Genomic DNA, 11,283 nt, shown 5'->3' on the forward strand with positions numbered 1-11,283 from the left:
TATTTTTTATTTATTAAAACTATTTTTTGTAATTATTAAACTATTTATATTTTTGTGATTAAAAACTATTTTTAAACTATTTTTTAAACTATTGTTTATTTAAACTGTTTTTTTTATTTATTAAAATTATTAGAACTAATTTTTAAATATGTTTTTTTTTAATTTACGGGTCTAATGATGATCAGACCCGGCCTCGACAGCGTCGTAGTCGTGGTGGTACGGAGAGCCAGTCTCGGGGTTCGTCCAGCCATATTCAGGATTCCGTTTCGCCCCACAGCTCCTACCATACATCTCCCTCTCCATTACCCGCTCCTGCTCCTCCCGCTCCTGCTGGTGCACCCGCTCCTGCTCCTCCGGGTTCGACAGCCCGGTCGTGACATCTTCCCTATCTCACTCCGTATCCACATGGACGGGGTCAAACATGGTAATTAAACATTTATTTTTTTTCATTAAAATTTGATTCATTATTAATAATTTGTTCTTTTTATTAGGTTCAACCGATCCGGGAACGGGATCAGCGCATGGATCAACCGTATGATGTACTCGGCCCTCGACAAGGGACATCCGACTTTCACTGACTTCCCTACCGAGAAGCAGCATCTGTGGTTTCGTCAGTTTGCGGTAAGTAATCTAATTTTTTACTTATATTTTTAATCTTTAATATAAAGTTTCTACTAATTGTGTTTTTTTTTCAGCAAGAATTCAACTGGAATTCCGATGATACGTTCTCTATCTATCACCACTTCGTCCATAAAGTTATGACAACTATGGGAAGCAGATGTACGAGTGGAAGAAGAAGTGGGAAATAAACAAGGTAGTTTTTAATTTATTAAACAATTTTTTAATTTATTAAACTATTTTTTAATTTATTTAACTATATTCTTTTTTTTTAATTAAAAGGTCCCAAAGTCGATGAACGACACAGTCTGGAAGGAGTTGTGTGCGCATTGGGATAAGGAAGAGACGAAAGAAACTTCTTCCACCAACTCCAACAACCGCAGGAGCGACCGTAAAGGGAAGGGCGTCTACAAGCATAACTTGGGTGCTCAATCTATTGCCACTCTAGGGGATCGCATGGTAAGTTCAGCCGCTTTTTCTTCAATTATTTAAGTTTTGAAATTTTATTTTTTGTGCATTTCTTCAAATTTCTAATGTTTGTTTAATTTATGTTTTTTTCAAGGCGGAAGAAAATGATGGCGAGCCGGTTGATGATCTCGCCCTAATGAAGAGGGCGTATACCAACAAAAAGACCGGCCAAATTGATGATGGTCTTGTGAGGGACGTGGTCACCCTGGTCCAAACTCAGGTGCAAGACGAAGTGTCTCAGCTTCAAACCGAGGATGACGATTCGACGGCTTCGACCAACTTGTCCCGGATTCGAATCAACGAAATCGTTGAATCGGTAAGTTCTTTTTTTTTTTAAGTTCAATTCATTTATTTCTTGATTTTTATTTTATCATCTTTTTATATTATTTAAATTTGGCTATTTTCTATTTCAGTCGGTTCCAAAAAAGAAGGGACGTTTGGTCGGTTTGGGTCGTCGCTCCCGCTCGGCTGCTCCTTTTTCTGCACCACCGCCCTTTGTTGATCAGAAGTACTTACGGCTCAGTTGAAGGACAAGGATGATCGCATATCTTTGTTGGAGAACCAGATGGCGGCTCAACAGGCGGGCTATGAGGCACAGAAGAGACTGAACGAGCAAATGATGGAGATGATAAAGATGATGTACCCGAACGAGGTGTTCCCGAACGTGCAAGACCCGTAGTTTTTTTTTTTTTTCAAAAACTCAGAATGTTTTATTTTTATTTGTACAACTTTGAATATTATCTAATATGTTTTCAATTTTAATTTTAATTTTATATTTTTGAATTAAAATTCAAAAATTTTAATTTAAAAAAATATATTTTTTTCGAAATTCCGAGGAAATGGACCCTCGAAAATTTCCGACGAACATTTCCTCGGAATAAGTCGTCGAAATATACCGAGAGACTATTCCTCGGAATTATCCGAGGGCCACGTTCCTCGGAAATTCCCGATGAAAATTCCGAGGAACGTTTCGTCGGAACTTCCAAGGATTGGACCATAGGAAAGTCCATCAAAATATTCCGAGGAAGTCCTCCCTCAGTATATTCCGAGGACTTTTCCGACGAACTGGTGGTCCTCGGAGTTTCCTCGGAATTCCGTCGAAAATTTTCGAGGGATTTCCGAGGAAAAATGAATTTCCGAAGAGTTTTTTCCGAGGATTTTTTTTGTCGGTATGTCGTCGGAATAACACTATTCCGACGACATACCGACGATTTTTTGCCTCGGTATGCCGCTGTTTTCTTGTAGTGTTACATTTATAATGGATTTGATGATGACAAATTCAATTTGAAGACATAAATCAGATAGAAAAATAGAGACACAGCTATTTAGATAACTTCTAAACCTTTTTTCTTTTGAGTAAAATTGTGATCGATAGAATGATTATAACTTCTAATCTAGAGATAGAGAAAGACAGGCGGTTGCATGTGACACCTCATATTTTCGATCATTTTAGTGTTATGAGTTGTATTTAAGCGTTATTTATATGCATTAAGTGTTAGGGTCATGGTTAAAAATTTTGAGACCACTCTAAGAATAAAATTACACAATTAGAAAGTGTTGCGCCAAGTAACAGTTTTCTAAAAGAAGAAGAACTTAATATGGAAAAAGAAAGAATACACATGACACGTTTCAGCAAATCTTCCTTCCACATGTCATACGAAGAGGAAATTTTTTACTATATATATATATAGATAGATGTTTTTGACCAAAAAATATTTACTAAATATATATATATATATATATATATATCAATTTATTTCTCAGTTTTAAATGTTTTTTTATTACCGCACAAACTGTCAAAAAATAGTTTGAAGTGTAATGAAGAAGCAATTGTTTCAAATAATTACACCAATCTCTCAAACTAATCAATAATTTTTTTTGTCAGCAATAATATTTATATCGATAAACACTCTTTCTCTGAAATTCTCATTAGGAGAATTTACCAACAATGACCTAAACTTGATTTTAAATGCAAAAGTATACTCCAACTTCAGTCAAATGCAAATTTAACCCAAAATACTAATGAAATTACAACTAGCCCCTTATGACAAAAAAAAAACAGTATGCATTTTTACGAATACAACTCCGGGAGGTTTTTTTTGGTTTTGTAAATCTTAGACTTCCTAGAAGTCTTCTCATGTGTTAAATCTTAAAAAAATTTTTATCAATTTTATAAAAAAAATTATAGAAGAAAATTGAAATTATGTAACTATAACCAATTGTAAATGATAGAAATTAATATCTAGTAAAATTGAATTGCTTTCAAAATAGATGAGTGATTGTAGATTGAGTCATGAATGATATTCTGTGGTTTAGGATTTGGTAACATATGTTATAGTATTGTATGTAATTTTTGGATTATATTATGGAATCTTATATTTTTTTTAAATTTTTTTTAACATATATGTGTTTAGGTTTAATGAACTTTTTCTTTCTGCGAAGTTATTTATTTGATTTTAGGGTTTATGTGACTTAAGTTTTCTAAAAATAATGCACTAGCAGATTTCAGGGAAAGTCTTATGGGCGAAAAGTAAATTTAGGGTCTAGAAGACTTCTCTGAAAGTCTGGAAGTCTTCTGAATCGAAAATATTTAACCTTATTGGAATTTTTGTCTCTCTATATAAAAAAATTTACACATTATTTTTGTTCCTCTCAAATGGCTGTAACAATAATGTAATGTTTCTCACTCCAAAACTCTTCAACCTCTCTCTAATATTTTGGAACTTGAAAACACCAAACTTTCTATCAATTTCTCATTTTCGTCTCATGTGTTTTCTCACTGATTTATCTTGTTTTGCAAGTTTTCCATTACATAGTTCTCATCTTCCGCTCCTTTAAAGATATATCCATAAATCATTTTTCTTCATTTGGTAACCTCTTGTTGTTTAAATCTCTTACTTTTTGAATACTTTTTTTGTTTCTTAAGACTCTTACCTTATTTGTTAAGCTTTTCTCTGTTGTGAAGTCATTTAAATGCTTTTGGATATAAAGATTGTTCAGATCTGAGTCAGACTTTGGAAGTCATGGAGTCTTTTTCCATGTATCCTCTTTTATAACAGATCTGACTGTTTTGATAAGTCTCCATGTCTGATTTTCTTCATTTGGTAACCTCATGTTGCTTGAATCTCTTACCTTTTGAAAACCATTTTTGTTTCTTAAAGCTCTTATCTTATTTGAGAAGATTTTTTCTATTTTGAATTCATTTGAATGCTTTTGGATACGCATGTTTTTCATATCTGAGTCAGACTTTAGAAAACTTTTGAGATGTCTTCTCGGAAGTTTTTTAACGTATAATGCATTAGAAATGACTTATGTCGGAGTGCTCTCCCATGTCTCATGTGCATAACATATCTGAGCGTTTGGTTAGTCTCAATGTCTAATTTTTCTTCATTTGGTAGTATCTTTTGCTTAAAGCTCTAATATTTTGAAATATTTTTGTTGCTTAAAGCTCTTACCCTATTTTTGAAGTTTTTTTCTGTTTTGGAGTCATATGAATATGCAGGTTTTCTAGATCCGAGTTAGACTTAAATCTTCTCAGAAGTCTTCTAACATAAAATGCAATAGAAGACTTCCTGAAAGTCTTCTAGCGGAGTCTTCTCCCATGTCTCCTCTTTCATAATAGATCTGGAAGTCTTCCAAGATGTTATTCAAGAACATGAACATCAGGACGATCAAAGTTTATGATGGTATGTCAAGTGGAGTCCAAGCTTATCTATGTGGAGGAGTGATCTCGAACTCCAATGTAATATTTTTTTTATGGTTTGTTTTCTGATTTGCATGTGTACTCTTTAAGTTGTGGATTCTTTGGTAAATTTGAAGAGATGTTAATAAAAATAATTTGGTAGATATGTTCACGTCTACAATATAAACTTGCCAAAATTACTTGACATTATTGAAGTTATTGATATGAATTCTATAGCAAAACACAATAACACAAAAATTTAGTCAAATTTACTAAACCTAAGGGAATAAGACTTCTAAAAAAAAACATAGTCAAACTCACAAAAATTCAAACATTACATAAGTTCAAACATATAAGACTTTCACTAAAAAATTTTGAAAGCCTTCTAGAGTCTTCTTAGAAGACTTCTTGGAAGACTTAAATTTTAAAGGAGGAATTTTAAACGGAATTTAAAATATATGCAGGAAAATAAAATTCAAGCGGAATACTTAAATTTTAAGTGAAAACTGATATTTTAAATCACATGAAAGTTAAAAAAAAAAGAAGTATAACTTACTATCTAAGAAAACTTACTATCTAAGAAAACACATTAAACCCCATGACTAAATATTCTTGAAATTACTTAACACTTTTGAAATCTAAAAATATATCTTGAAGTTACTTAACACGGAAAAAAATATATTGGTAACCTCATAATTATCACAAACTAAGTTATTAATTTCATTCAGTAACCCAAAAATTGACTAATACACATGAATTAACAAAAGAATATTAAAAAGTCGTTTTAAGTTTAGAGAAAATAAAAGTTTATTAAACATTGACCTAGAATACAAATTTACAAAAGAAGACTTCCAGAGAACTCCGCAGCAAACTTCTATAGAAGTATTCCCTTGTAAATATTGGCTTGTTTTTATTTTTGAAAAGTTATCAAAAATAGAAGAGAGGACTAACATGGAAGTCCTCTTGGATAAACAGTTTAGTTTTTTAATTGACCGAATTGTGTCAAATTTTTTAACTTCTATAAAATACTTCCTGATAAAAAACTTCCCGGGAAGTCTTCCGTTGGAATACTCTTGGAAAGACTAGTCTTCCGACGTAAGACTTCTGGGAAATCTTCTCAACTGTCAGTGGAAGTCTTCTTACTCTCGGTGAAAGTCTATCTAGGTTAGTTTTGCAATTGACAATTCAAATTAAATATTTAATTTTAATTGGAATTACGGAATAGAAAGATAAAAGACTTTGAGGGAAGTCTTCTAACTAAAATTAAATAGTTAACTTTTAATAGTCAATCGCAAAACTAACCTACGCAGTGTTCCACCGACAGTGAGAAGAATTCCATGGAAGTTGAGAAGACTTCATAAGAGTCTTCTGACGGAAGACTTTCCTAGAGGTCTTCTATAGAAACTCAAATTTCTGACACAATTCTGTCACTTGCAAAACTAACATGTTTATCCGAGAAGATTTCTAGGGAAGTCTTCTCATATTTTTTTGTTAACAAAAAAAAGTTGAAGGACTTCCAGCAAACTTGTCTCTAAGAAACACATAAAGAAATTCAATTGTAAAACTAACCTATGCATTGACCATAAGACTTCCGTAAATGTTTTGTCTGGAGAAGTCTTCTTCACAAAAACCGATCTTAAAAAAAATTCAAAGATCATTCTTTGATCTGGTGAGCTTCATGTTTACCTTATCCATGCACACATATAATTTCTTAATAAAAGTTACCCACTCGTTCTCGACCAAGAATCATGAGCTTGAATGGCTCTATCAACCTTATCAAGTTTGGAATAAAAATCACTGGATTTTTTTGGATGAATATAGAGAGAATTTTGAAACAAATGTAATTTGTATGGATAAGAAATGAGATAAGAGGAGAAGAGCTTCAAATTTGTTATTCATGGGGGTTAGTGTATTGATGGCAATGACAATATTGTAAATACTTGATGAAAGTAGGGATGATAGAGAAAAACTCTCATTTTAGAAAACAAAATTAAAAAATTGCATTTCGTGAATAATCCAAAATTTAAAGGTGAATAAGACAAATGAAAGTTCTAAAAAAAAGGGTTACATTTGCATTTTACTTTTTTGGGTCATATTTGATAAAAAAATACTTATTATATTATTGCTCAACCAGCTAATCTTTTTTCAGCTGCAAAAAGAACATAGTGAATATACAATAGATAATTTATAGACTATTAAAATGTACTAATAATTTTGTTATATTTTACTATTTTAGGCTGAGTTTTTGTTCATATAAAAAAAGAAAAATACTTTATTCTCATTATCATAAGCTGATAAATTATGATAAATGGTAAACAATTTTCTAATATTAATTACTTTTCTGAGATTAATTATAGATAGTTTGAATAAATAATTGTTTATTAATATTATGATATATTTAAAAGAAATACCTAATATAAAAAATTTGAAAATTGCGGAAAGAAAATTAGTATTTTGGGAAGAACATCAGTAAAGAACATCATGCGCTAGTGGAAAAATACAAAGGTTACAAATCGACTCTTTTTTTTCTTTGTGGCACAATGGCCTAGTAGTTCCTCTTAATAGAAGCAGTTGCAGGGTTCAAACCCCGCTTGGTGAGATGATAGCAGAGGTGGTGCGACCACTGATCCACTTGCTCCTCTTAGTTACAAACCGATTCAAATGAATAGATAATATTATATAGATATATCCTGGGAAAAAAATAGACACATTTTCAAGACATGGCTGGCACAAGAGGAAGAAGCAGGGGTTTGGATGCGAACAAAGTGTTTTCACCCTACTATGTGCTCGGTTTGAGAACTCGGTACAATATTACTAAGTCTTGAAAACAAACAAACGGCCTATGAGGATTCAACGCCCATGCCGAGCTCAAGGAACGGTCCATGTTAGGCTGACATATTTAAACCATAAATAAGGTCAAAGCATTAAAGGCGACTATAAAAGCACTTGATACTCTCCGGAGATCAGTAGCCGTTACTTTCCATTTTTGGAGACCTATAAAAGAAATCTTAAGGACAAGAACAAGAGGAACATATTTCCTTAATGAATCTATACTTTCAATACTCGCCCAGCAGCCCGAAACATAGCAGCTCGGCTGCTCAGCCAAAATGGACTTTTGTTCATTCAACCATCCCAAACAATGCAAAGTACCGCCAACACTGTCCGTCAATACAGAAGCTCTATTAAACCAAGTACCGGAACATTTATGACATGTTATTTGTGTTTTGCTTCAACGTGCAGGTTAGAAGGATACAACTGAACAACAAACCCTGCAACTTCTTGAACAAATCACTCACACAAAAGGCAGAGCAACAACCTTAGATCAACAGCTTATTAACTATATCGCTGAGGACTCCACAAAGCGTAGCCCTAGGAGGACGTATAACGTCAACAAGACTCAATAAGTTGGACATTAATCATTGATCTAAACTGGATGATAGAAACAAAAAACACATGCGGTGAGATCAATGATCTCAAAAGCAACTTAGCCCAGACCCAAGCCGACCTCCGAATGATCCCAGTCCCATTTCCATCGAGCTACCAGCTCGGCTCATGAAGTAAACAAAGTCATATAAGAAACGCATAGGACTCCATTCATAGTTCGTATCACCAGAAATTATATCAAAACATCAAACTCAAGATTCCCCCATATGATGGAAAGACAGGTCCCAGGCTCACATGACCGCCTACACATAGCAATACGGCGAACTCGCTTCAACGATAGAGAACAAGATGTCAGTTACTGCCACCTTTGTGTTGAGAATATGGCATGAGCAGGTCTCAACTGGTTTTTGATATGCTAAAATTAACCCTAACCAACTTTCTCAAATAAGAGTCTCATCGTACTAATTGAGGATCAAATCCACAAAGACTCAATGTTTCACACAATACATTTAATTTCGGATTAAGCTAGGCCGAAAAAAGAAAACAATAAACAAAGCAATAGATCTAAACGGTTGTATGTTAGCAAGAAAAAGCACAAGACTCAAGGATTTATCAATCAAGAGATTCAAAACGTAAATCACTAGATGCCAAGGGTTTTATATGGTTCAATTCCATAACTCAAATATTAATAATAAGTTATCCAATTCTCATTGCGACAAAATATCAAATGCCTAACTTTAATCAAATGCCAACTCTCGTTCTGGATATGATGAATCAAATAAGCATTCGAAATATTAGAATATGTTTAACTAAATTCTTAGACCAACTTTTGGTGCAAATAAAATCTAGTCCATCAGGATTATGTTCAGGTATTGATTACACTCTTGTGTTTCAAAATGACCATATGATTTTTGGTTCTTGATACCAGCTCAAATTATCCCATAGCCAACTTTTACTCTCTTAAATAAGAGATTCAACTATAGTACATGGGGATCGAATTCACAGGGAGCGTGGGCATACAGTAAATCAGATTAAATGTATAATCAAGTTAGCAAAAGAATATATTAAAATAGTAAATGATTAATAAGACAGTAAATAAGATAGATGTGGTTTGCAAACAGATAAGACATAAGCTATACTTTCAGGTTTAGGTAATCCAAATTATGATTTGAATGTTAAAAACATGTGATAATCAATCCTAGAAATCGAATGAAAATATAAGACTCCAGCTCTCACTGTGAGTCTACATGTTTGAACATGTAACACATTTTTTTATGCGATACGAAACGAGTGTCGATGGATACACCAATAGGGTGTCGATCGATACACCTATAGGGTGTCGTTCGATACGCTTCCAAACATGCATTAATGATCGGATCGATAAGTTCACTAAGTCGACAATAAACCAGCGCTGTGCCTAATAACTTAGCTCAAGATAATTATATTCATGTATGAATCTACTCTCACAGTTGTCAATCCTAAGATCAAAATTCTAGTTAGCTACTCTAGAATGTAGGAAATAAGATCTAACTCGGTGAAGGATTTCCATTAATAACCTTAGCATTACTAAATCAATAATTCATCATAACCTTATTAAACCCTAAGTCTAACAAGAATTCTACTCAGACATAATCAAGCAGGACACAAAAATAAACAGAATGAATTGCGTAATTAGATTGGAAATAGAAAAATAATACTCTCAAGGAGTTCTTGGACCTTCTCTCCAAACCTTAAAAAGTTTCTAAGAATAATAAAATCTAATCCGTCTCCCTTGCCTCAATACTGGCATACAGATTTATATATATATATATAATATATATATATATAGGTCAAAACTTGCAAGGGGAATCTTGTAATTTTTTGAAACTTATGAGCCCAATTCTTAATCTTGATCCGTCAAGACCTTCTTGTGTGAGTGTCGATCGACATCAAGGATAAGTGTCAATCGACACTTTTTCTGTTCGTCGACTCTGTTCCCTCTTCATTTGCTTAGGTACATATTTTGTTTCCTCTAAGCTCGATAAACTCCACAATGTTCCAGAATGTACCTAAACCTATAAAGACTCTAAAATAGATTTCAGACATAACATAAAGAGTCAAAATAAGACATACAGTATGGCTTAAAAAGTGGTAAAATCCATAGTATATTAACTCCCCTTGAATAATTATTTGCTTGCCATCAAGCAAAACATAGAACAGTCTTGAAAAAGGAGTTTTAAAACGGTGGGGACTCAAACAATCTCTAGAAACACTACCATCATCTCTGCAATGTTATAGGTGGATGTGAATCAATACTAACCTTAGAAATGTTTCAATGTACTACACTCTAGCTTAGCAACATACCATACGTCTCACAACTCCACTAATAACGCCTGACATAGCCCTCTACTGACCTCATTTCTGCATATAAAATGTGTATGTTAGATGTTGGGAATATCGATTACTGAACACATGTACTCTTACTCAAACAAGTATCTAGACTAACATGCAGTCTTTTCTGAACCTTTCTCTTTTTCTGTTTTCTTTGAATCTTTTTAATCTCAAATCAAATGATCAATGATGCTGATACAACCATCTTTTCTCATCTCATTTTCATTTTTTTCTCTTTTTTCTTATAACAAAGTATAGGCGAATAGTGGGGTCATCGGTAATGTACCTACCCCTCGCTTCCAACAATATGTGATCATCCCTCTGAATTAAAATAGTAGGTTCATCAGTAATGTACCTACTCCTCAGCATCTCTGGAAATCATCTCAATCTTTTCTTTATTTAGATGCCGAAGAGAGAGAATGGGGAACCAACAATAACAGACTTTTACCTTCCAAACTTGTAGTGGTAAGTGACCTACTGCAGTGTTTACATCTATTATACTCTGCAGTCATTAGATTTTAAGGTGGGACTAGATAATGGTTAGATATAAATAGAAATCAATAAACTATCATCATCCCCTTCTTGACTCAATAAAACTTTAAGACTTAAAGTAAAAAGCTCAAATTAAAACACAATATCAGTAACTACCTCCCCCCCAGACTTAAACAACACTGTCTCAGTGTTATTCAGCCTTTTATTGGTGAAGAAAATAAATCATAAGTAAAAATATAACAAGAAAACTCGTGTAAACTGCTCGTTGT

The 11,283-nt window shown here is 33.2% G+C and overlaps 1 long non-coding RNA gene across 1 annotated transcript; it reads left to right on the top strand.

Annotated features, from left to right (window-relative positions):
• Positions 1-1,372: 1,372 nt before the first annotated feature.
• Positions 1,373-9,835, top strand: LOC117134434. Its single transcript, XR_004458604.1, has 2 exons — positions 1,373-1,402; positions 1,500-9,835. It is a non-coding gene; the product is annotated as an uncharacterized LOC117134434 (long non-coding RNA).
• Positions 9,836-11,283: the final 1,448 nt, after the last annotated feature.

Source organism: Brassica rapa, chromosome A05 (assembly GCF_000309985.2).
Source record: "Brassica rapa cultivar Chiifu-401-42 chromosome A05, CAAS_Brap_v3.01, whole genome shotgun sequence".
NCBI lineage: Eukaryota > Viridiplantae > Streptophyta > Magnoliopsida > Brassicales > Brassicaceae > Brassica > Brassica rapa.